This window comes from Phascolarctos cinereus, unplaced genomic scaffold (assembly GCF_003287225.1).
Source record: "Phascolarctos cinereus isolate Bilbo 61053 unplaced genomic scaffold, phaCin_HiC Scaffold_726;HRSCAF=1367, whole genome shotgun sequence".
NCBI lineage: Eukaryota > Metazoa > Chordata > Mammalia > Diprotodontia > Phascolarctidae > Phascolarctos > Phascolarctos cinereus.
The window spans coordinates 323,317,629-323,345,505 of record NW_027556098.1 but is presented as its reverse complement, the minus strand read 5'-3'; positions in this window follow the sequence as shown (position 1 = coordinate 323,345,505).

Below are 27,877 nucleotides of genomic sequence, written 5' to 3'. Positions count from 1 at the left end.
TCAAATTCAGTTTTAGGCACTGACTAGCTGTATGACCCTGTGCAAGTCACTTCAGAGCTTTCTGCCTCAGTTTCCTCATCTGTAAATTGGGGACAATGATAGCACATAACTCCCAGAGTTGTTGTGAGGATCAAATGAGCTGATAGTTGTAAAGGGCTTTGCAAACCTTAAAGTGATTGATAGATAGATAGATAGATAGATAGATAGACAGACAGACACAGACAGACAGATAGACAGACAGACAGATAGATAGATAGATACTAGCTAGTATTAGTTTTACTTAGCATAGCCTGCAGTTGCCACGGGAAGATCTCTGAATTTCATCTCAGAGGATCTTCAGTCTAGTCTTCACTGACACTTATTAGACATTTGACTATGGACAAATCACTTAACCTATCTCAGCCCCAACTTCATTATCATCAAAAGGAAAATAATTGTATTTGTCCTCCCACCCTTAAAGGCACAGTGTGATGAAACTGCTTTGGAAGTTGTAAAATACCACAGAAATCTGAGTTATTGTTATTATTATTATTTTGTACTATCTCTCTGTCTGTGTATGTCTTACTCCCCCTAATGGATAGTGCGTAGTTTAATAGTATGACCTTAATAAATAGTGGGTGAATGGACCTCTTTAACTGCCTAGATTTCACCTGCTTTATCACTGCACATGGCCTTTCCCCACACCCTACCTCACACACACCATTGGCATATCATCAGTGTTTGTTGAATGAATATTAAAAGTTGAAGCTGTGACAAACAATGAATGCATCCGCCTGCCGAAGAGGTTTCAGAAAAAAATCAAGCTCAGTAGTGATTCAATTAGATAATACAAATAAATCCCTGGCAGAAGCCAAACATACTGGGTTGCTTGCTAGCTACTAATCACACACTCCATAACCAACCCAGAATGCCACCCACATTTCCCAGGCCAGGCAGGGTCTCCAGCCCACCAGGTAGAGGAGCTTCAGTAAATAAATGGGGCTTCCTTCACAGGCTCTTTCCCCTTTCTCAGCCATCCTGCTGTTATTCCCCCAGTTCTAAGTTGGAGGGCAGGCTGAGACAGCACGTAGACCAACCCCCTTAAGTGTGAAGGACAAACTGCAAACTTCAGTGACAAACATTGTCACTGGAAATTGCAGGCACTGATTTTGTCAGGCCGTTTGTCATTTTCCTCATTGTCAGAGCTGTATTACAATAGCTGGCTGTTTAATGCCAAGACAGCTTGGGTAGCAAAAATGAGAACCATTCTCAACAACATTCATACAAATTCAAAGGATCAATCATAGAATGTTAGTGCTCAAAAGGACTTTGGACTATAGACTGTTCTAACATAAAATGTTAGAGCTCAAAAGAACCTCAGAACAATGAGTGGTAAAACACAGAATATAAAATATTAAAGCTCAAAGAGACCTTAGAACACAGACTGTTGAAACACGAAATGATGGAGTTCAAGAGAACCTTAGAATATAAATTGTTAGAACATGAAATGTTAGAGCTGAAAGGGACCTTAGAACAATGGATGGTAGAATCTAGAACATATAATATTAGAACTCAGAACCCTGAAAACATAGACTGTTGCCACACAAAATGTTGGAGCTGAGAGGGACCTTAGAACTTGGAATGCTATAGTTGAGAGAGACTTGATAACATAGACTACTGCGACATAAAATGCTGGAGCTGAATGAGAGAGACATTAGAACACAGAAAGTATTCTTTTCTATGGAAGAGTTCATAGCACACATAAGGCCCAAGAAGGAAGGAATCATAAGATTTTGAGCTTGAAGGACCCTTTAAAAGGAATCTGGTCCAGGGGCAGATAGGTGGCACATTGGATAGAGCACCAGCCCTGAAGTCAGGAGGACCTGAGTTCAAATCTGATCTCAGACCAGATACTTGATACTTACTTGCTGTGTGACCCCGGGCAAGTCACTTAACCCCAATAGCCTAGCTGAAAAAAAAAAAAGGAATCTGGTCCAAACCTCCCATTTCATAGATAAGAAGAGCAAGGCTCAGAGAGGTTGTGACTTGCCGAAAGTCCAGTAGGCTTTGAAACATAGGATTTTAGATCTTCAAACATAATTTAAGATCACTAAGTTCAACCTCCTCATTTCATAAAGGAGGAAATAGAGGTTCAGACATTTATCCAATAAGCCATTTTCCCCAATCCTTTTCATGGTTACTCTCAAATTTTTTAATTGATTTAATTTTCATGAGGTAATTAGACATCCACTGAAGTCCTCTGCCAAAGTCTTGCTAAAGCGTTAGAATGAGCCTGGACTTTTGATTCCTAGTGAAGCACAATTCTGAGAGAAAGGAAATAAATATCTATTAAGGTCCAACCATGTGCCATGCCCTGAATTAAGCATTTTACAAATATTATGTCATCTGATTCTTGCAACAACCCTGGAAGGTAGGTGCTATTATTATTATTGTTGTTGTTGTTATTATTATTATTATTACCACCATCAACCCCATTTTACAGATGAAAAACTCAGGGAGAGAGAGGTAAGTGACTTGTCCAGGTTTACACCACTAGTAATTGTGTGAGGCTAGATTTGAACTCAGGTCTTTCTGACTTCAGACCCAGTGCTCTATTCACTGTGTCATCTGGCTTGTCTCTAGGTTGTATCCAGATAAAAAAGCTGAATATATGCTTGGTAATGGGCTGCATGAATTAAAATCGAGTATCAGCCTGCCACAGAATCTCATCACCAGAAGGTGGACCACAAGGAGATTGACGTTCTAGGTTATGGCCACTCACAAAACATTTTACTTTCTCTTCACAGTGGGAAGGAGAGGGTCTAGATCTATAATTTCACCAGAATGAGGAATTCCCATTGGGATAATTCTCTCTATTGATGCAGATTTATAAGTCGCATATGATATGTCTTACAACATTCACTGGGGCATTGAGAAGTTGTGCCTTTCCCATGCTTATGTTACTTGTAGGTGTCAAAGGCAGGACTTGAGTGCCATTCTCTCTGACTCCAAGGTCAGAACTGCCTGTGTGGCCTCTCCAGGAAATGCTTGAAAATACAAAATGATGTTTGGTCTTTTATGGCCTATGCTATGGTGATGGTGGAGGAAAAAGGGACAGAACATGCTAAGAATCACTATCTACTAACATCATTTTATTGTTTCCCTTATTGTGCAATCTCTGTCTAGAGGCCTACTGTATAAAGAGATGATATGTTGCTGGAGGGACCAAACCATATCCATGTTCATATTCTGCCTATAAAGCTAAATAGAAAATATGTTCAAGGTCACGCATGACCTTTTACTAGGTTAGCTGGCCATGCAGTTAGAATGAGAGATAATAGACAACTAAGAACTACACTCTGACCCCACAGATACTAAAGGACCCAGAGGAAGGCCTACAATTTCTTGAATAGAATCTCTATGGGGAATTTGTTAGAAAACCCAAACAGGAACCGCACAAAGCAAGAAGATATCAGACTTGTTCTCTCTGGACCCAGAAGGCATGTCTAGGACCAAAGGGTAGAGGTTGCAAAGAGTTACATTTAGGGGTGATGGGAGGAAAAACTTAATAACAATATGCTATATCCGAGAGTATAATGGGCCATCTTAAGAGGCAGTGGATTCTCCTTCATGGAGTTCTATCAAGCATGGCATAGTAGAGATGGCCTTCTTGTGTAGGTCAGACTGAATGTCCAAAGAGGTCCCCTTCCAGCTCTCAATTCTGTGATTGTGTTAGAGTGATTATGATTGGTATCAGTGGAGAGAACACTCATATTGATGAAGGGCCAGCTTTTTTAAAAGTAAAAGTGGAAACTGATGTATTAAAACTCCGAACCAACCTCTTTCTGACAACAAAGGTAATTGATAACAAAAGTCAAATGCCCAAAATTGAATGACTTTTTGAAGAGTTTACATTCTCTAAAATGCCTTCTCATATCACATTTAAATAAGAGATTTTTAGTGCTTTGCTATATTTTTCAGTACTGACTTTTGAAGGAATATGTGTGTGTGTATCTTTAAACACACTTGCTGAATTTCTTTTCAAAGTGGGATCATAGAATCACACTTTTTTAAAACAGAAAAGGATTGTACAACCATCTAGTCTTAGCTTTAAGCTGAAAAACTTGATTCCAAGAGAGAAAAAGTGACTAGCTAAAGGTAAATGCATGGCAAAGCCAGGACTGGAACCCAGATGACCTAATTATCCATAAGCAAACCTTAGAATATTTTTAAATGGAATGAACAGTTAAGATCGTTTTATCCAACTCTCTTACTTTGAACATGAAGAAACAGAGGCCCTGTGAGAAGTGGCTTACACCAGGGCCCACAGCTGCTTGCTAGCATAAGTAGGACTAGAAAACAACATTGTTATGTCTCCAATATGGCAATCTTTCTGAATTAAGTCTGAAACATAGTTTCCTTGTGCAGGGGGAGAGGTGGTCCAAGTTGTTCTTTAGTATGTATAGATCAAACAACTAATAAGAATGATACTGACAATATTCATATCTATAGCTGCAAGTTACGTAGCACAGCAAGGTTTTTAAAGCACTTTACTACATTAATTCATTTAATCTTCACAACAACTTTGTGAGGCAGCTATTATTATTATCTCTCTCCCTCTCTTTTTTTTTTATTACAGAGGAGTAAATTGAGGCATACATGGGTTAAGTGTCTTTCCCAGGGGTACACAGCTAGTTTATTTATGAGGTGGGATTTAAACTCAGGAAGACTTCAAGTCCTATACACTATCCATTTTGCCACCCAGCTAACTAGTAGGAAATTGTTGGAATTTTTTTACTTTTAAAGTGCTTGTTATGGAACTATACAAATAGACATGGGACATGAGGTATCATTGGTATAGAGAATTCCCAAGTGAGGAAACTCCCTCTACTAATGTAGGTGAGCACTTTCTCTAAAACTTATACTCTTAAAAATTGCCTAGAGAACTAAGAATCTAGTTGATTTGTCCAGGGTCAAATATGTGGCAAAGGTAGAATTTGAACCCAGGTCTTCCTGGCTCCGAGGCCAGCTTTCTATCCACTATGTTATACTACCTCTATCATCATGAAACGTTTTTGGGTCTGGGTTTCTTCCTTCATAAAATGATGGGGATGAACTAGGCTATTTTTCAGATCTCTCCCAATTCTATCCTTAATCTTTTTGATTCTACATCCCATGGAAGGAAGCCTGGTAAAGGCAGAAGATATGGTTTCATAGAGTCACAGTAGCTTTTAATTGCAAGGGTCTCAGACATCACCCAAATTCAACCCATAACTAAAGCAAATGAATCTTCTATGGACCATCCTTGAGAATTGCTTGAAAACTTTCTTAAAGACCTCCAATGAGTGGAAACTTATCCCCTCCCTAGACAGCCCATTCAACTTTGAATATTTTTTATTGTCAAGAAGTTTTTCCTTATACCCATTCCAAATCTACCTCTCTTCTACTTCTACCTTTGCCCTTAATTCTGTCAACCAAACAGAGTAAAAAAGAATCCCTCTTTCACATAAAAATCCCTTCAAATACTGAAAGACACCTATATCATGCCCACCGTCACCTTCAGCCATCACTTATCCAGAACAACCACCACCCACTCCTATAACTTCACATGTCATGATTGCTGGTCTTCTTACCACTGTAACCAAAATCTTGCATAAGCCCCAGCTCCATCACTAACTCTCTGTACTTTAGTTATAAATTGAAGGAGACTCTCATTTCTTCACAGAGTTGGGAGTATGTGAGTGTGGAACACTGAATAAAACCAAATTTTTAAAATGTCTGAATTGGTTTTGCTAATTCTCTCTCTCTCTCTCTCTCTCTCTCTCTCTCTCTCTCTCTCTCTCTCTCTCTCTCTCTCTCTCTTCTCTCTCTTTCTCTCTCTCTCTCTCTTTTTCAGAGGTTGATCTGTGGAAGTAGAAAGTAGAAAAATAAAGGGGAAAGTGTAGGCAATGTAAATAAAATATATAAATAAAACTCTATTAAAAATTGAATGAGCTAAAAACACACAACATATCTCACACAATAGTGAAGGGAAAACACTTTGTAAAGCACTATACTAAGGCCAGCTTTCATTATCCTACTTAGAACTAAGATGACAGAGAGTTGGGTTTTTATTCTCTGCCTATGTACCTTGTCAAGCATTCATTATGGGTGTAAAACTATGGAACACAGTGTGAAAATATAGAAGGATGTGACCTCCTCCTTGCCTTCAAAGAGCATGAAATCCACTTGGTGAGATCAGACATTTCTATGTGCTTCTGTGAAAGGCCTGGACTAGAGGCTATAATTTTAATGAAAAAAAAAATTGTTCTTTTGTTGTTGCAGTTATTTTTAAACTTCTAAAGGATTTGTCATTAATTTGGTATCACAGTACCAATAACCGATAGAATATGCAAGTTCATTTCAAAGAAAGATTTTATTTCCATTTTAATTGGTAAACAATAAATTTGTAAGTGCAGAAAACAGTCGTTTTAAACATTCTGAAACAAAGCCCAATACAATTACCATTATGTAGGAAAAAATGGTTCTAGTTTCAGCCTAACTGACTTGGTGGCTATTCCCTGTCTATAATATCTTATAGACATGTAATCTCTGAAATGATTTCTCCTCAGACCTACCTTACAGAATTCTTTGATTTCTTTAAAGCACAGATTAGGTGCCAAATCCCTCCATGAGATTTTTCCTGCCCTCTCACCCCAAGTTGTTATTTCTCTCTACCTCTTAAAAGTATTTCATGTTATTTTATAAGAGAACCCCAGTCTGTAACCTGCTGCTCACCTTTACTACCTTTGTGACCTTAAGCAAATCAATTAACCTCCTTGGATCTCAGATAACTCATCTATCAAGTGACAGGCTAGGTGGCCTATGAAGACCCTTCTAGCTCTATCTCTATGATCCACGACACACACACACACACACACACACACACACACACACACACACACACATCTACTTATGAGTGTGTATGGTATATGTCAAGAGTAAAATGTAAGCACCTTGAAGGCAGGGTTTTGTTCATTTTTGTCTTTGAATCCCTAGCATGTAGCAGAATTCCTTGAACACAGTAGGTGCTAATTGAGCTGAATGAAACTGGCCAATATCCCCTGTCTTCTTTGACAGAAACATTTGAAGCACTGTTATTCATGATTTTTACCAAACATTGTAGTTATGCTTTCACATAATGTTTCTCTGAACAGTCTTTATTCATTTCCCCCATTCCCCTATTCACACCACTTTGACAGCATGAATCACCAGGATGAACTGCAATCATTTTCAAAGTCTCCCTGTCTTTTATGCTCTCTCCCTCTCAGGATAAACACCTCCGCTTGCTGCTGCCTCACAAAATGGCTCCAGATTACTCTGTTTTTCATGGGCAATGATGGACATAACTAATTAAGGTAAAAAAAAAAGGCTCATTTATTCTTTGTGCGTATGTGTTTGCTGAATGTCATGCTGTTGGAAATCTGACGTTGGAAGTTTCGGGTCATTTTTATTACTATAGATGTTTTCGGGTCTTGCTTGAAGATCTCTCTGTGAAAGCTGCTGGTCATTCTTTCTTCAGGTAAATTTCATCCATGAAGTAGATTACTGGTGGTAGATGGGAGCGGGATGTTGTGTTTAGGGAGCAATGGTGCTTTGGTTTTTTTCTCATCAGAGAGGCAATGTCTGATTGTTGATGGTATCAGGCCACCAGTTCTTCAGTCATGAACCAAAGACTTCAAGCCAAGGCATTGGCAGTCACTCATAAAGAGAACTATAAGTGGGGAAGAGTAGTCTTGTTTTTTTCATATACTTACTAGTGGAGCCCTGTGGTTCAATGGTCTTTTTGTCTTCTCTTTAGTTGTTCAGGGTTATTTTGCTTTTATTACCTCTAAGCTTGTGCTATGCTTTACCTACAGGCTTGACAGACCTACCTCACACAACTTTGCTCCAGGCAAAATAGTCTTGCAAATAGCACCATTAATGTATGATAATCAAACCTTTTTAAAATGTCACTAAACTGCTGTTGGGCTCTATTGCCCAAGATGAGAGTTCTATGGTTAGTAATTATCTATTTACCATGAATGTTGATTCCCTTGAGTTCCCTGGAATATTGTTTTGCCTGAATTATAATTCTTGAAGAACTATGTAAAAGCCTTAGGTGAGATGTGACTGTATTATGGAGACTGTGCCATATATTACACTTAGGAAAGTTCCTCTCTGAATGGATTTCTTTCTCCTTGTGTACTATCCCAATGAACCAAGGAGGTGAGGGAGCCCAGACTGTTGTTCTTAAGTACACAGAAGCAAACAAAAAGAAAAAACAAAGAAAAAACCACCTTTGATATTGGACTTTCTCAAAAATCTCTAGTTCCTCACAAAGTGTCTCAAGATTGATTTGTACTTCCTTGGCATTTTTGAAAATATATAAGCAAGGTTGAAAAAAAAATAAAAGTGGCTCACTTCCCTATAGTGTGTGTGTGTGTGTGTGTGTGTGTGTGTGTGTGTGTGTGTGTGTGTGTAAGAGAGAGAGTGAGTGAGAGAGAGAGAGAGAGAGAGAGAGAGAGAGAGAGAGAGAGAGAGAGAGCGAATATCTCACTGTTGGAAGCCTGCTGGTATAGGTTTCTAGTTACTCTTTGTTATTGGATCTTCTGTGAAAAGCTCTGTGTGACAAAGGTTGCTTGTGTCTCTTCCAGCAAAGGTGATCTGCAGGATAGGCTACTTTTGGTTGACAAAGCTGCCAGGAGAAATAATGAGACTTTATCTTAAAGAAGATATTTTTTCCTTTATGACACCATTATACTCTTCCTCCCCAAAGCTAACCTGTAACATATGTAAAGCCTGATTTAACCATCCTACAGAACTAACAGAAAGATCAACCCCTTAGAATACAGCCATGATTTAACACTAATCTGGTACAAACTCAGACGTTTTTAGAAACTTAGTCTTCTCAGCCTATTATGAAGGAAAGGATTAAGTGAAGGAATTGCTCCATAGATCCAGTGCTGGAAGGGACCTCAAAGTCTATCTAGACCAACCCTCTCATTTTACAGACAAGGAATGTCAGGGAGTTGAAGTGATTTGATCAAGGTCACCCAGGTACTAAAGGTCAGAGGTGAGATTTGAATCTATGTCCTCTGAACACAGAGCCATTGAATGATCTTTCCATAATACTATACTACCAAAAATAAATTTGTAATCATTGCAACTTTGAGTTCACTTGCAGTCAGAAAACCTAGGTTCAAGTCTTGTGTACCCTTGAGAAAGTCATTTAACTCCACTAGGCCTTGGGTTCCACTTCCATAAAATGAGTGTAACTCTAAAACCTAGGCCTGACTCCTGCTATTAGGAAATTCATCTATGGACGTCTCATTCACAGGCCTTAAGAAATCCAAACCTTTAATTAGATATGCTCCTCTTTGGAGCTAGTGCCCTCAATTCTGAATTGTATCCCCAAGATTTTTCATGAGGTGGGGTATGGAGGAGACCATCACTAAGAAACTTTTCTGACATCTTCTGACAATACATTGTCCCACAAACATTTACCTCTCTCCCCTTGCAACATGCCTTCCATCCTGCTCCTGAAATGTAGGACTTTTACTCATATACACACATTTTCTTTCTTTGTATGTCTCTCTGTGTCTCTATCTGTGTCAGTCTCTTTCTGTACCTGTGTCCTCTCTCTCTCTCTCTCCTCTCTCTCTCTCTCTCTCTCTCTCTCTCTCTCTCTCTCTCTCTCTCTCTCTCTTCTCTCTTTCTCTCTCTTCCCCCCGTGTGTGTGTGTGTGTGTATATGTGTTTAATTTCCATAATGTAAGCATGACTCTAAAAATTGGACCAGAACAAAGCAAAACCCATAACTACTCTTCCCACTCAACATCCCAGCATGAAGTTAGTTCATCTACCCAGAATTCTCAGGAATAAGCTTCCACCGACATGTCCTGTTATTGCTTTGGATTACATTGGTCACATCGTGTAGCGTCTTAACTTATAACTTAACTTGATTGATACAACCTGACAGAGAATATCAGAAATATAACCAGACAGCTTAAGCATTTTTGAGATAGTCCTTCCTCCATACAGACTCTCAGGGATAGGGATACAATACTTTCCTATCCTCTTCTCTACCCCCATGCCCTGAAACACATCTCTGTGCACTCCAATATTCTATATGCATATTCCATATAAACATACATACATACACACACACACATACCTTGTACATATATCCAAAGTTCCCCTCTACCACCTTCATATATACCTTGCTTCAGATAGGATTTCCCAGTATAAATATGCATAAGTAATTTAGATTAATTAGAGTAACATGAAACTCATCCCTAAACAAATACAGACACACCATTCTAGAGAATCTGACTTTTTCATTTGATATCATCTCTTCCCCTGACACTAGTAGGTCTTCTCAAATCTAAGTCCCTACAAATTTTCCATTGAGCAAACTGAAAATCAAGCCCTTGGAATCTGGCCTCTAACAGTCATCAACACAGCTCAAGTTCAGAACATTTTAGAATGTTGAAGTCTCAGCCTGCCATTAGAGAGATAAAGTCAGTGAACCACTGTCCTGTTGAATTTATGCTAACTTTAACTTTGAGTATTGATTTTAAATTTATGAAACTTCAGGATGAGCTAAGTTACATGAGAAGTCAAGAAATAGCTAAAATATAACTCCAGCTTAATATCAGAGATATTCCAAAGACTTCATATCATCATATCAGAGATTTAGAGCTGGAAGGACTTTGAAGTCCATCTAGTTGGATACTTTCACTTTACACATGAGAAAATGGAGGTCCACTGGAGAAGCTAAGTGGCTCCTCTAAGGTCACCCTTTAGACAGAATTCGAACCCTTCTCTCCTGAATCCAAGTCCAGGTCTCTCTTTACTCCATCATATTGCCTTGGTATCTTTTTCCTTGACTTCTGCCAGGAAATTACTTTCTATTTCTTTTAAGTGAATTTATGTGCATGTTTGCCATAGTTTCCCCAGGTGAATGACAGCTTCTTGAGGGTAGAGACTGATTTTGTCTTTGTACTCTCAGTAACCAGCACATGGTTTTCCAATAAGATCACAGGGTCATAGATTTAAAGTTGGAAGAAACTTTAGAGCCCATCTGGTACAACCTCCTCATTTTATAGATGAAGTTACATGACTGGTCTAAGGTCACGCAGGTGGTCATCAACAGAGTTGCAGTTTGAACTTAAATCCTCTTGCCCTAATCCAAGGAACTTTCCACTACTTGAAACTGCCTTCTAGTAGGCACTCAGTAACATTTGTGTTGCATTGAATTAAAGTATTAGGTAGATCTAAATGAAATCATGACCTGAAGTGTATTTCCTTGTATTGTCTACTTAACAATGTGGCTAATTTGATGAACCAAGGTATCATAGAAGATAACTCAGGTTAGTTCCTTTTCTTTTTCCTTTGAGGTCCTTAGTCTTACTGTGTGAACTTATAAGAGCCTCTATGTTGACCCTTTGTGGGATTTCTTTAATGCTCAGCAAATATGTAGGAGAGGAGTTGAGACACAGACAGAGGATGACTTCCTCCATTATTTGCCACTTGGCTCACTGACGGTGTGTGCCCAGAGCCACGAACTTGCTTCTGTTTGCATTCAGACACAAAACATTTACAGAAAATCCAAGGACTGGAAAATGTTGAAGTCCTATTTGCTGAACAAGAGGAAGGGGAAGGAGGAGAGAAGGTTTTATTTGTTGTTGTTTATTTTCTTTTGTTTTTGTTTTTTTCACATCAAATTCTATGAACCTTCTTCCTAGAAGGTTTAAATTTAAAAAGGACAGAAGCAGCAGGATCTTTCATAACCCTCTGAGCACTCTGGTGTCCCTTGGGTCTCTTAAGAGTATATCCTCCTAGCCTCCAACTATATTGCTACGGTGCTCTTTCCCCATAGTTGTTAGCCAAGTGAATAAGCCTAAATGGCTGTTGGTTGCTAGTGTTTGAGATCCCTCAACTGTTTGTGGCAGAAAAGATGTAAAGAAATTTTTTTTAAATGTAGTACTACTTAGGAAATATTTAGTGCAAGCTTATGGCAGCTGCTGTTTTTTGTAGTTAGTATCATCCTTATCAGTGGAAAGAGCCAATAACTACCATTCATACGGGGGCAGCTAGGTGGCACAGTGAATAGAATGCTAGGCCTAGAGTTAGGAACAACTGAGTACAAATTCAACCTCAAATACTTACTAGCTGTGTGACTTACTAATATGTGTCACTTAAAACTGTTTGCTTCAGTTTCCTAATCTGTGAAATAAACTCAAGAAAGAAATGCAATTCCATTCCAGTATCTTTGCCAAGAACACCCTAAATGGGGTCATAAAGATTCAGACTTGACTAAAAACAACTGAACAGCAGTAACAACAAAATTATGAATTGCTTTAAGGTTTTCAAAGTGCTTCGCAAGCATTACCTTAGTTAATCCTTGCAATAATCCTGGAAGATAGATGTTATTATTATCCTTATTTTAAAGGTAAGGAAACTTAGGCAGACAGACTTGCCCAAGGTCACACAGTTAGTAAATATCTGAGGTAGAGCTTCCTGCCTCTAGGTCTATGGCTTATCCATTGTATCATCTCCCCGGACCTCAGTTTCCTCCCTGAAAAATTGGAAAAATAATAATTTATTTCCTCACTCCATTGGTTCTTAGATAAAGATGTACTGGTTAGAGAACTGACCTCTAAATAATGAAGTCCTGGGTTCAAGTCCTATTTCTGACACTTTTTGTTTGTTACCCTGGGCAAGAAATTTTACCTCTCAGTACTCTGGGAAGAGGAAGAAGAAGAAGAAGAAGAAGAAGAAGAAGAAGAAGAAGAAGAAGAAGAAGAAGAAGAAGAAGAAGAAGAAGAAGAAGAAGAAGAAGAAGAAGAAGAAGAAGAAGAAGAAGAAGGAGGAGGAGGAGGAGGAGGAGGAGAGGAGGAGGAGCTGTTTTCCAATTCCAAGTAGGCTTACTTCCTTGACTTTAAAAAGGTTTTAGTCTAATGGTATAATAAAGACAAAAACATGTAAACCATATATGCAAATCCACACAAAAGAAATATAAGAAACAATGTGGTACAATGAAGCAAAATAACTAACTCTCGAGTGGCGGCACTGAAGTTCAAATACTGCCTCATACACTTAATGTCTGTGTGACCTCAGACAAGTCAATTCCCTATGCTTCAATTTCTACATTTCCAAAATGAGAGGGTTAAACAATATGGTCTTGGGGGGTCCCTTTTGGTTCTACATCAATGATCCAACAATACAATTCAATACATAAGCAAGAGGTAGTTCAGAAAAAATGGAGGAAAGAGCTTTGGACTTAGAGTCAGATATTTTGTCTTCCACCTCTTTTTTAACTGCGTAACCTCAAACATACTACTTTGTCTCTCTGAGCCTCAGTTTTCCCACGTAGAAAATGGGAATAATAGTTTCTGCACTACCTGACTCCTAGGTCCTTTATGAGCATCCTCAAACATACTACTTTGTCTCTCTGAGCCTCAGTTTTCCCACGTAGAAAATGGGAATAATAGTTTCTGCACTACCTGACTCCTAGGTCCTTTATGAGCATCCAGTAAAATGTGTTTGTAAACCAAAGCACTTTTTTTTTAACCAGTAAAGTGCTAAAGGGGTATTTCCTAGGAATAGTACAGGTACTATTTCATGAGCATACTATTAATCCATTCTTAGAAAAGATAAGTCATCAGCAGAAAGACTGCCCTTTAGGAAGTTAGGCTGAGGGAACTGCATTAGGCACAGGGGAAGACAGATCTCATTGATTTCTGGAGGTGGTTGTTTATGCTATGTGGCTTCCTCTGTGCCTATCATGCTGTTAACTAACCATGAAATCATGTCATTGACAAAGTGATGTAGGTTCTGATACTTTTATTCTACTGTATCAAGAAGTATGTCAGGAAAGGTTTTGCTGGATGGAAAGAAACACAGTGGGAGTTGGAACATAGGATGAAGTTGCAAGGGTTAATCCAACTCTCTTTTAAAGAGTTGAACTTAATGAAACTTTTGTTGTTTTCATAACAACCCTTTGAGATCTGATGGATATAGACAGATATAAATATATAATGTATGTATGCAAAATATGTGTGTATATGCCTATATAGACATATACATGCTCATATATACATGTATGCAAATACACACCTATACATTGCAGTTGGAGGTACCCGAATCTATTGTTTTCATATACATCAAATGTATTAACAATAATTATTTTCATCATGCTGCAGAATCAGGAACAGGTTTCCATCAATGGTAAAGTCTATGACCTTGAACAAGGTCCTGTTTTTTTCTGGGCTTTAGTGTCTCCATCTATGAAATTAAAGGGCATGGACCTCTGAGCTACTATCAGCTAATATTGATTCAATTTCCAACATTTTTGTAGGGGTGTTTGTGTGTGTGTGTGTGTGTGTGTGTGTGTGTGTGTGTGAGAGAGAGAGAGAGAGAGAGAGAGAGAGAGAGAGAGAGAGAGAGAAGAAAGAGCACTTTCCCCCTCACTTCACCTTCATTCAATCAACGAGCATTTGTTAATCATCTACTATATGCCTGCTACCATGCTAAATGCTTCTTACAAGATAACCTTGTAAGAAAAAAATTAAGCAAAAATACCTGCTAGAGTAGGCACATCTGACAATGTGTATAAAGTTCTACCCTCATAGCTCCTCCACCTCTCTATTGAGAGAAGACAGACATGGGTTATTATCTGTTCTCTTTGCTTTTGTTGTTTTTAGTTATTCAGGATTCAGCTTTCTTTCAGTGATTCTTTGTTTTATATTTTTTGTATATATCTATCATTGGTCCATTCTTCATCATTTCATCTTTTCCCATTTCTCTGTATTCCACATGTTTAATGTTTCTTACTGCAAAATAATATTCTATTACATTTATATACTACACTTTATTTTTGTTCAGTCATTTTTCATTCACATATGACTCTCTATCACCCCAATTGGAGTTTTCTGAGCAGAAATTTCTTTGACATTTCTTTCTCCAGATCATTTTACAGATGAGGAAACTGAGGCAAACAGGGTTAATTGACCCCCCCGGGGTGACACAGCTAATAAGTGTCTGAGGCCAGATTTGAACTCATGAAGATGAGTCTTCCTAGTTTCCAGCCCAGTGTTTATTTAGCCAATCCTTAATTGATGAGTATCCCCTTTACTTTTAGGTATTTGCTACCACAAAAACTGTAGAGATGAATATTTTGATACATTCTTTTTTTGGTTTTGATTTCCTAGGATATTTAGCTCAAAAAGTAGGAATAGTTTAGTCATGTCTTTTCTATAACTCTGAATGGATCACCTAAAACAACGGGACCAATTTGCAGTTCCACCAACAGCATGTTAATTTGTATTCCTGGCATATAGTAAGCACTTAATAAATACTTTTTCAGGGAAGCTAGGTAGTACAGAGGATAGAGCACTGGCCCCAGAGTCAGGAGGACCTGAGTTTAAATCTGGCCTCAGACACATAACACTTACTAGCTGTGTGAGCCTGGGCAAATCACTTAACCCCAGTTGCCTAAATAAATAAATGAATGAATGAATGAATAAATAAACAAATAAATAAATGAATGAATGAATATGCAAACAAACAAATAAATGAATGAATAAATGAATGCATGAGTAAATAAATAAATGAGTAAATAAATAGATAAATGAGTGAATGAATGAATGAGTAAATAAATAAATAAACAAATAAATAGAAAAATGAATGAATGAATGAATGAATGAATAAATGAGTGGACCATTTGGAGGTTAGTCTCTCCCCTGCATTATTTCATGGTCGACCCAACTGGATTAGTAAAGCAGAATGAAATTAACACCTACATAAAATCTGAGTTTTGATTATTCTGAATTACTCACATATTCCCTCTCATTTTTATGGCACTGTATGTGTACAAAATGTTCTCACATACATGAGCTCAGTTAGTCCTCACAAAGCTAAGCACAAAGCAGTAGCAATAGTGCCATTTCGCATTATTTCTCAGATGGATTTCATGAGTTCATGGGTTTCGGAGAAAATCTCCTCCTATTTATGTCTTTGTAGACTATCTTCATGATCTTCTATCAATGTAGAATGAGGAAAACATGGACCTCTTTATAGACAGCAGCAACCACCATGTTGATAGGGAGACATTGGAGATTAGTGGGAAAAGTGTGGCTGATCAGAGGCAACCTTCTGGAGAATATGGGGTGGAATGAGATCATTTGTATGCATAGGAGGAGAGTATTAGGCTTTGTGAGGATAGACAGGCTACCTCTTTATATGAGACAGAGGTGAAGGAGGAGATTGGATGTGTGTGTAGGGGAGAGACATCTAAGTGAGATGAGTAGTAGGGGAAAGGACCAAACTTTCAATGACTGACTTCAATTTCTTGATAGAAATATGAGGCAAAGTTCTCAACTGAAAAGGCAGAATAAGAGGGAAGCAAAGGAAATTTGAGAAGGGATGAAAAGCTTTGAAAACTACTGTGTAAGTGGGTTAGCCAGCTAATTAGGTAGGTGTAAAATGATTGCCTTGCTTTAACTGATGGCCCATTTGAGATTATGAAACATATATTTGCACTGGATCCAATCAACACAAATTTGAAATCTCCAGTTTCATTTGGCAGAATGTGAATAGCGAATAATTCAAGGTTGGCCTTTGGTAGGGCAAGATTGTCAATAGGCTTATGGGGCAAGGGACTCAAGTGTAGAGGATACTCTATTGAATTGCTTCACTGGCCAAGATAGGGAAGGTAGGAGAAGAGTGTAGCCAATGCACTAGGGATGCCCTGGGTGGGAAAAAAAAAACTGAAGAGAAGAGGGATTTGTGGTCCCAATAAGGATGAAGAATAGGGTTAGACTTTGTAAGGAAGTGCTATGTGTGTAAAGATAACATGTTATAATTAAATAAAGGCATTTCAGAGTTGATGAACATGGAAGTAAAAGATTTGTGAGTGATGACAAGATCAAAGGTATAACCATCTCTTTGTGCAGCTGAGATGTTGTTAGAAGAATAGGACATAGGAAATAAGTTAAAAATGAAGAACTATGGAGTTAGAGTTTGTGGGGGGATATCAATAGATATGTTGAAGTCCCCTAGTATTAGGGCATGATTTGGGGAGGAATGAGAGACTTTGAATGAGTCACTGAACTCACTGAGGAAGGGAGGAAAATGTCCTGGGAGTTGGTAGATAACAGCTACCAGGCTCTTGATGGGGGAATAAATGTGGCTTGAAGGAACCTCATAGTAGTAGAGGTTACTGAATCATGTGGGTAGAGGAGCAGCCTAGAAATGGCAACGTGGATCAAGAAGGATTACAATTTCTCTACTTCTAGCCAGTGAGTCCAGCAGTATGATTGAAAATCCAACCAATTCTGGAAAGTGTGGCCAAGGATGCCGTATCATTAGGTAGGAGACGGCCTCAGTAAATGCCAAAAGAGAGGAGTAAGAAAGGACAAGATTTAAGATGAAAACAGGTTTGTTACCTGTGTGGTAGGCATTCCAAAGAGCACAGTGATAGGTGACCTGTAGATCTCGAATGGGAGATTTGAGTTGGGGAGGGAAGTCCTTTTGAGGGAACTGATGGGCTTGAAAGAAGGGGACACTGGGCAGTGAGGAATGCAAATTTTACAGTGTCAGCTGTGGGTTCAGAATCACTGAGATGGAGACAGTGCAACAGGGTGGGAATGGGTTCAGACAAATTATAAGTAACTGGAGAGAAGTTCATTGAGAGAGGAAGGATGAGTAAAACAGCAACAAAAGGGGAGTGGACAAAACTGAGCCTTCTCCATTTTCCTTCTCTCTCTGAACCCAAGTTCTCTTATTTATAAAACAGGAATGATAATATGTGCTTTGGTGAACTCTAATTCCAGGGTGCTAAAATTTAGAGTTCTGACAAAAGTTGCAATCTTTCAACATGCACAAACAACTGAGTTTAGCTCCTAGTTAGCATGAATAATTATTTAAAATAGGAAACTATCAGGTGATGGTCTCCTTCCCTAGAGAACTTTATCCTTGGCAAGCTCCTCTACCCATGTAGCCCTTTCTCCCTATTCTAGCAATGGCCTACTGTTTCTCAGGGTCACCACTCCCAAGGGTATGGTGTCCTAGAGTCTCTGTCCTACACAACTTGGGTGCCTAGGTCCAATGTCAATTTTACCTTTCCCCCAACCTCTCCAATGAATTCCTTGAAAAAAAGTTATTTGAAGGGACCAGGTACTTTTTGTAGTTCTCATCTTAGAGCAGGAGTGGGATAAGCAATTTCTAACTGCATTCATACTACCTTTTTATGGAAAATAGAATGCTGTCATCTCAAGAACGTTGGACTTCAGATAAGAAGACATGGGTTCCAGCCCTAACCCTTCTTCTTACTAGCCATGTGCTTGGAGAAAGGTTCATTTCTTTGAATCTCAATTTTATCATCTATAAAAACTGGGATGATGATTTCCCAAAGTGGCAACAATTGATACAAATTTAAATAACTTCCAACTTTCTGTTGGATTTGGGCTATTGTGACTCTTTTCACTTTTTAAGTTAAATTTCTATTTAAAAAAAAAAACAAGCATTTATTTTCTCCTCTTCCCATCTTGAAACAAATATTCCTAGTCAAGTCAAACAAATTACAATATTCTCCATTTCCTAAAAGGTATGTCTTAGTCCATCTCATCCCTATCAGGCGTTATCATTGGTCCCCTAAAATGACAGTAAATTGTTGTGTTGATCAGTTGGGAAATGGACGTACAAATTTTGGTCAATAAATAGAATGAAATACTATTGTGAGGTAAGGAATAGTGAAAGGGATGGGTTCAGAGAAACTGGAGAAGATTCATATCGATTGATATAAAGCAGGGTATGTGGAACAAAGACAAAAGTGAGCAGGGACAAATTATACCACTATAAGAACATTGTAAGTAAAAACACTTGAGGAAAATTGTTGTTCTGGGTTATGCTAAAGTCTGGATACATCCATTGGCTGTGCCACTTATTAGCTGTATGACCTTAGACAAATTGCTTCAACTCTCTGGCATTCAATTTACATATCTGTAAGATATAGTAAACATATCTACCCAGCCTAATTCAAAGGATTGATAGAAAGAGTAAATAAGATGGTGTCCTTTGTACAAATACAATACTACACACATAACATATTGCTGCTTAATTTCCAGGATTCTAGTTTTTATCAGTGTTGTTTTTCTTTCTGTGTAGCTTTTTAACTCACAGAATTGCTATGGCTAAAAAATCCAATGTACTATGGCCAATCTAGTGATGAACCATGACCTCTAAGACTCCTAAATCTAAATGTAGGATCTTATTTGATCATACTGGAACTTATCTCAAATGGTCCTCTCATAACAGACTAATATATAACTACAGTTTTAGTGTCTAGGCCTGTTCTCAAAGTCTTTCTTACTTGATAGGAGGGGCCAGAATTTTTTCCCTGGTATAAGCTTTGAGAATCATTGATTATCTCCACATTATGATGAGGTATCAGAGATAGATTTCAGTGGAGGCTATTTAGGCCTATGATTTCATTGATATGGGGGACACCTTGTATGTAAACTCCCTTTACCAATGTATATTAGCAATTCACTTAGAAAGTCACTGGGAACACTGAGGAGTTAAGAATCATACATGTGAATCTGATGCAGGACTAGATATCAAATCTTCCTTACTCCAGGGTCAAGATTTTGTTCAGTATACTGTACTTGCCTCTCAGTAGAGACTGTATTATATTTCATAATATTCATAAATTTATTCAGCCAACCATAGTTGATGACTATCAAATTATATTGTGTCATCTCCCCAATTCCAATGCCAATCTAACATCAAGAAACATTCAACAACCATTAATGAGCATCTATTTTCTGTAAAGCACTATAATGGGCACTGGGTTGAGGAGAAAATTATTGATGTATCATCTCTTTCCTCATGATGTAGTTGGCAGTCTAATGAGGGAAACATAACTGATGCTCGAACAATTAATATATGAGCAAACATGATAAGTTCACATACATACTATAAATAAAATATCATTTATTTCTTCTGACTTGGTGTTGGGGGAGGCGGGTAGAGAGAGAATCAGAGAAGGCCTGAACTGTAACGAGAGTGGTGTAACATGGCTTTGCCTTAGAGTCGTTTTAAACTTGTGTCTATGAATCCCAAGGGGACTGTTGATAGATTTCATGGAGTTTGTGATTTTGGAGAGGGTTGGGAATCCATCTTTATTTTCCTTAAACTTTCTCTGGAATTTATCATATCCTTCAATTATTTAAAAATATTCTTCTGATAAGGGGCCCATAGACTTTACCAGATTGCCAAAGAGGTCCATAGCACAAACAAGGTTAAGAACTCCTGTTGTAGAAGGTCCTACCAGTAATTACATTCTTTCAGTAATGTCAACACAACTGAGCTTCAAACTCACCTACCAATAATCAGATTAAAAAAAAAAAAACAAGCTACCTGATTGGATTTATCATTCCCTCATAGCCACATCCAACTAAACTCTTCTCTGTCCTGGTTCCACTTTTTTCCTATCAACACCAAGACAATTCCCCCAAAGTAGGCTTGGACTATCCCCAAGTTTCTTGCTCCCATGGATCCTTGTGGCCTGGATTCTATCCCCTTCCTCCCACCTAAGTTTGTGATGTGATGATGTATTTCCTGCTTTTTTCCTCACCTATATTTTATATAAAATTTCTAATTATGGCTCTGGCAAGAATACTATGAGGGAGAGACATTTCAAGTAGGCTTTCAAAAGTGGTTAGGATATCTACAGTGGCAAGAGGGGGCTTGAGTTTTTAGCCCCAGAGCTAAGTTTTGCCCTGCTAAAACCCCAATGACCTAAAGAAAAAGTGATGAAGATGCCTCAGAAAAGTCCTTCTCTCCCCCATATTTCCAGATCCCAGGCATTCATACTTATTTCTAAATCTACCTCAAAGGATTGTTTTAGAGATTAAATGGAATATTTCACTTTGTATACATAAACTGTTACATAGAGGCATCTGGGAAGTGTGGTGGATAAAGACCTAGACTTGGATTCTGGAAGATCTGAGATCAAATCCAGTATCAATCACTTATTAGCTGTGTGACCCTGGACTAGTCACTTAACCTCTGCCTGCCTCAGTTTCCTTATCTATACGGGGATAGTAGCACTTGCTTCATAAGAACTCTTCTAACTTCAAAGTGCCATATAAGTGTTAGCTGTCATCTTCATGCTTGTCATCATTGTTTCACCTGTTGACATCTATGATCCATTGAGGCAGGTACTGTTTCCATGGCTCTTTTATGTGTTAGTAAATGGTCTCAAGCACTTAAAACCAAAAAGTGTGTTCATTAACAAGGCAGGTAATTAAGAAAGTGGGGGGTGGGGGGCACAGAGCATGGAAATGTAAGTGAGAGAGAGACTACCTCCCTTCATCCCTGTTTTTGTTACACACACACATATACACAAACACATACTCTCACAAACACACCCACTCAGTGGGCTCTATTTTGGGAATGCCATACATTTCCTTTCAGATAGTTGCACAAGCTGCTTCCTAGCCATAGTTATTGAATTAATCAATCAACTTTTATTTTTACTGCCCCATTCTGGAAAATCCACTCCTACTACTTTCCAGTAATACCAATAAGAAAACCAATCCATACGGTCCAATTAAGTACAGAGCATATGTCTTCCTGATGTTGGTAGAGTTGTGGCCATTCCAATGGGTACCTCACTAGAAGGGCTCCCAGGATCAGCTCTGCAGAACGTCTGGATACTTTCATTAATATTTGGGGCCGGGTCTGGGAGAGGGGAAGGGGGGAGACGGCCCCAGAGAGTCTCTGATGCCCCAGAGTATATGGCCAGATACAATAACGACTTGCATTTGTGGAGCACTTTCCCCTCTGTGAGACGAAGAGCTTCACGTGTGATATTTAATTCATTCCAACCGCAGCCCTGAGATTTACAACTTCTCCTGGGGCCAGGACCTTAGTGGAGAAGTGCTCATATGCTTTTAGCTATGGTCTTGGGTCTGTTTTGTGTTGGTTTTTTGTTGTTGTTGTTGCTGTTGTTGATGATTGCTGGCATGTATATTCCTGCCGTGTCCCCATCTATTTCTCCCCTTCCCCACCCTCACACTTGCTTCTCCAAACATACCCTAAATAATGAATGTTTCTGGTGCTTACATAGCACAGTGGCCTGCTTAAGTTAAGCCTTTTGAGACATAAATATGTAGGCGGTTAAGATACCTGAGTTTGAAACCCAACTGAATACCTTACTGGACCATGTTAGGTCACTTTAGGACTCTGAGACTCAGTTGCCTCATCTGTAAAAGGAGAATCATAGAACTTACCCTAACTTTCTTTCAGGGGGTGTTTGGCAATAGCGTGAGAAATAATGTAAGTAGGGGCAGCTAGGCGGTGCAGTGGACAAAGCACCCTCCCTGAGGTCAGGAGGACCTGAGTTCAAATCTGGCCTGAGACCAAATGCTTGATGCTTACTAGCTGTGTGACCCTGGGCAAGTCACTTAACCCCAATTGCCAAAAATATATATATATATATATATAAGTAAAGGATTATGGGAAGGTGAACTGTGATTGTTGCAATTGTTTTCCTTCCTTCCCCAGTTTCTGTTAGAAACATTTAATTTCAAATTTGTTGGATTATTTTTATTCTTATTACAATTTCATGGTTGAAAGGACTGTAGCTTTTAAGGTAAAAGAGACATAGAGGTCATCATATCCAACTACCTCATTTTGTGAATTAGGAAACTGAGACCAAGAGAAGGGAAATGAGTTGTTAATGTGGAATTCATACAATAGCAAATGGTCCTTGTTAAGTGCTCCTATCTGCAAGGTGCTATGAAAGAAACAAAGATGAATACACCATGGTCTACTGGGATCTAATGTTAGGGAGCTTAACATCAAATCATATTTCAAACTCTGCACAGCACTTTCCTCATGAGAGTTATATGAGGCAAGTGGCTTAAGGAGCATCATCCCCCTTTCATAGATAGAGAAACTGAGGTTCAGAGTTAAATGGCTTGCCCAAGCTTACAAAACTGAGATTGAAAACAAGTCCCCTTACTCTAGTCACAACACTCTTTCAACCATGAAACCCTGCCTCATGGGATCATCAGTCCAGAGCTAGAGGAAATCTTAGAAGTCATCATCTGGACCAATCCATCATTCTCAAGAGAAGATACTGAGGCCCAGGAAATGTAAATGACTTGGACAATACCACACAACTAGAAAATATGAGAAGTGAGATTTTAAAACAGAAGGACTCTTTCACTCTTTCCTTCCCACAGCTTTCCAGTGAGTTTAGATACTAGGCAATGAAAGGAATTTCTTAAAGACATAGTCTGTTTGGATTATGAAAATTATGGATATTTTGGAGTAAATCGACCAAAGAAATTTTGTCTAAGTGCCTACTATGTCCCAGATACTATGCTAAGCAGTAACAATACACAAAGGCAATGTGAAACTGGCCCTGTCCTCAAGCAGTTCACAATCTTTTGGGAATCCTTCAATTTCTTTGAATTTAGTTAGCATGAAAGCATGCAAAGTCAGTTTGGTGAACGTGTTAGTAAGTAATCTAAATTGATGATGTGAGTAAATTGTCTAAACTAGAAAAACAAGAGCTTGAAGGTGTACTCAGTCAACAGCAGCTTGGTAGATAGGGCCATGGGGTGATACAGAGAGAAGGAGTACCCCTTTCAGTTCCCAGGCTAGACAGTCACACCACAATTGAAGTGATCTATTGAGACATTAGGCATCTGGGTGCTGACTCAGCCCTAGAGAAATCCTGCTCTAGGATGTGCCCTACCAACTTCAGTTGAGGGTAGACCAGGGATTTGTGCTAGTTGCTAAAGGATGCCAAAGATAATTTGCTTCCTATGTCCTAAAACCCTCTACCTAAATTTCTATTCTCTTTCCTGGCCAATGTCCTTCCCTCAAGTAGACACAGCTTTCATATTTGGCCATGACATCAATCAATCAATCAATCAAACAAACAATAAACATTTATTAAGCATTTACTATGTGCCAGGTACAGTGTTTTATTCTAATGTACTTATTAGAATACAATTTGTAACTAGAGCATGCTCTAGGGTGAGCATTTTTTTTTGTCTATCTATGCCTTCATTGGTATAGGGAACTTTGGGTGTAGGTGTAGGAATTCACTCTACAAATACAGCTCAGTACCTCTTGTTGCTTGGGGCAGTGAGAGTTGAGGGACTTGCCCAGGGTCACACAGACAGTAGGTGTAAAAGGTAGGACTTCTGACACCAAGACTGGCTTTCTAACCACTTCTCCATGCTCTCTAACATAATATTGTATTTAACACTACTACAAAATATAGAAGCTGGGGGAAGGGATGTACAAAAATCTTCCTGTCAAAAAACATGGTCTCAGCAGAACCAGAAGAACACTGCACACAGTAACAGCCACGTTGTGCGATGACTAATATTGATAGACTTAACCCTTCTCCAAAGGCCTCATGATGGAAAATGCTATCCACATCCAAAGAAAGAACTATGAGTTTGAATGCAGATCAAAGCATATTATTTTCTATTTTTTTCCATCTGTTGTGCTTTGTTTCCTTTTTCTGGTGGTTCCTCCTATTGATTCTAACTCTTACCTACAACATCACTAATGTGAAAATATGTTTAATAGGAATGTATATGTATAGCCAATATCAAATTGCAAACCGTTTTGGGAAGGGAAGTGGGGAGGGAGGGGGAGAAAAATTTAAAACTCAAAAGCTTATGGAAATGATGGTTGATGAATCAAAATAAATTACTTTAAAAAAACTAGTCTCAGGAAAGGATTAGATACAAGTCATCTGTGGCCAAGTGAGCCTTCTACCATTAATGTTCTGTGTGATCATGTATTAGTTAGTTCCTCTCTGTGGGCCTCAGTTTCTTTAGCTATAAAATGAAGTTGAATTAGGTGGTCTCTGAGGTTCCTTTCAATTCTGACATTTTATGGTTTAAGGCAAGAGTCTTCATGATAGACCAGTAGACTAAAAATTGTCCTGCAGGCTGTTTCTCTATAACCTTGAGCTAAGATTATTTATTTTTGCATTTTTAAATACAATAAATCTTCTTCTAGGTGTGTGATGTTGTCCAAGTCACTTAAATTTCCTGGGCCTCAGTTTCTTCTCTTGGAGAATAATAGAATTGGTCCAGATGATGACTTCTGGGATCTCTTCTATAATGTAAAAAACATTCTTAGCTCAGAGGTTGTATAAAAACAAAGGACAGGGTTGAATTTGGCCAATAGGCCATTGTTTGCTTATCTGGATCTAAGATCACTTAGCTCTGTGACTTTGCTTTCTTTGACTTTTACTTTTGTGGTAAAAACTGACATGTGATCAACCTTTGAAAAACTCACCAGTGAGTGGAGAAGGCTACAAGAGAAGGATCTTCCAGGGTAAAAAGGCTGGAGGGGTAGAAGGAGGCAACTCTAAGGGTGAGAAGGCAGCTGCAACATGATGGAGAATTACAGAGAGTCAGCAGCAGAATTGGAAGAGGAAGGAAAGAGATCAGGAATCTTCTCCAAAATATTTTTTAAAATTGGTCATTCAGCCTTTACTTGAAGGTCTCAATTGATTGAGGCCACAATGTATTCTGAGGCAGCCCATTTCATGTTTAGATAGATTTAACTTTAAAGGCTTTTTTGGTCATACACATCTCAAATCTGCCTACCTACAACTTTACTTTCAATACATGACTGGCTCGTTAAAATATGGTACCTATAGCCACAGAGCTTATAGTTTGGTATACAAACATAACATGTAAACAGTATAAATATTATTTTCAAAAGAATACATACCTTTGAGAAATATAAGCAAAGTGCCATGTGTGGCCAAAGGAGGGACTTAAGTGGTAATTATTGATAGAAGGGTTTCAGAAAAGAACTTATAGAGACAGTGGCAGTTAAAGTGGGCTTGATTCAGAGGGTGGATTGAAGATGGGAAGCGGGTGATGTAATCAGAGGAACTAGTGTCATCAAAAGTAATGATCCAAGGAAGGGGGTAGATGTGTATGAGAGACAGTGACATCTAAGTTAGCTGGAGAGGACAGGAATAGTATGCGACAAGGCTGGAAGAGTAGAAAGATGTTAATTCATGGAGAGCTTTGAATGCTAAGGAGTTTAAACTTTACCAAGTAGGCAATAGGGAGCCATTGAAGGTTTTCGAGTGAAGAAATGCACATGAGCAGATTTCCAGAGATTAGAAATAAATCTAGCAACACGTAAAGGACGGCTTGGTTAGGGACACTTTAAAGTGAGATGACCTGTGAAACATTAATGATAACTCTAAGTGTTCCTCAAGGTGAGGAAACCTTTTAATTTTAGGTTTGCCTGGTTCCTCCTTGATCTCTCACCAAGGGAGCACCTACTCATTCAGCACAGAGTTATGAATCTGTGCATCTCACCATCATTGGGGCATTTTATTGACAGGAGGGAATTGCAGGTTAATTGCCTGCTGTCTCTAAGCACTTAGCCAGTCACTTTCCTGAATATAAGTATTGAACATTTGCAGATATCTCTGACTTCTTACAACCCTTGAAGACTGTGTGAGCTCCCAGTAATTTGGTGATGATTACCCAGGGAATGTGATGACTTTTCAAACAGCCCAATGCTTGCTACTGCTTAAGCTTATCAATACATTTCACCGGACTAGAGAGGTGAGAGGCAGGCAGAATGGTATTATCTGCCAGTACTTCATTGTATGGGGCATAGTAAATGCTTAGCACAGTACCTGGCACATAGTAGGTGATTAACAAATTCTAGTTGATTTAAGTGATCATTAACTGAGTATGTATGCATGTATATATTTGGGAGGCAAATAAGCAAGAGGGATAAGAGTAAAGGACAGAATTCAGAAGAGTATTAAAGATTTATTTGATTTTTTCTTAAGGATACCCGAATCTTAGATGAATGTTCTCTATAAAATTTCAGACAAGTTGTCATCTGGTGTCTATTTGAACATCTCCAGTGCTGGCGAATTAATTTCCTTAAATTCCATTTTTAGACTTTTCTGGCCATATGCTGGACTGTATCCTGTGTTTAAAATAATAACTTTTTTCAGTGCACAAAAATCTAATTTTTCTCCCTTCCAATTCTACTCCTACCAATGAAAAAGAAGAAAAACAAAACAAAATCTTATAACAAATATGCCTAATTCAAGCAAAATAAATTATTTCACTGGCCATGTCCAAAAACTATGTCTCATTCTGTATCCTGAGTCTCTCAATATCATCATCTCTCTCTCTCAGACAGTGGGTATCATTTAGAGCTGTCATCAGTGGCCCTTTTGGCTCATGGATGGTCAGTGTTGACAAGAATTCTTAAGTCTTTTGACGTTGTCTTTATCGTGTTGTTAAACATAGTTCTCTTAGTTCTGCTTACTTCATACTGCGTCAGTTCATCTAAGTCTTCCAAGGTTTCTCTGAGATGGTTCCTTTCATAATTTGTTCTTCAATATACGTAAGCCTCCTTACCTATGACTGACACAGAGCAACATCGACACTGTGGTGAGTTCTGTTCTTCACTTTCAAAATCTGAACTAATTCTAATAGCTGGCATTTATATACCACCTGAAGGTTCGCAAAACAACACACATGCATTGTCGTTTGACCCACACAACAACCCTCTGAGGTAAGTACCACAGATATTATTTTCCTGAGATTACAGCTAAGGGAAATCACCCTGAGAAAGGTTAAAGTGACAAGTGACTTGCCAGCATTAAATAGTTGAGTAAGTATCTGAGGTTGGATTCAGACATGGTCTGAAAACAATCAGCTCATGAGCCTTCACAATGTTACATGCTTGAGGACTTCCCCAATTGGTTACATCTTCCAGATTATGTAGGGCCTTTGAGGCCCCAATACCATCTTCATGTTGCAATGAGGAATCAGAAG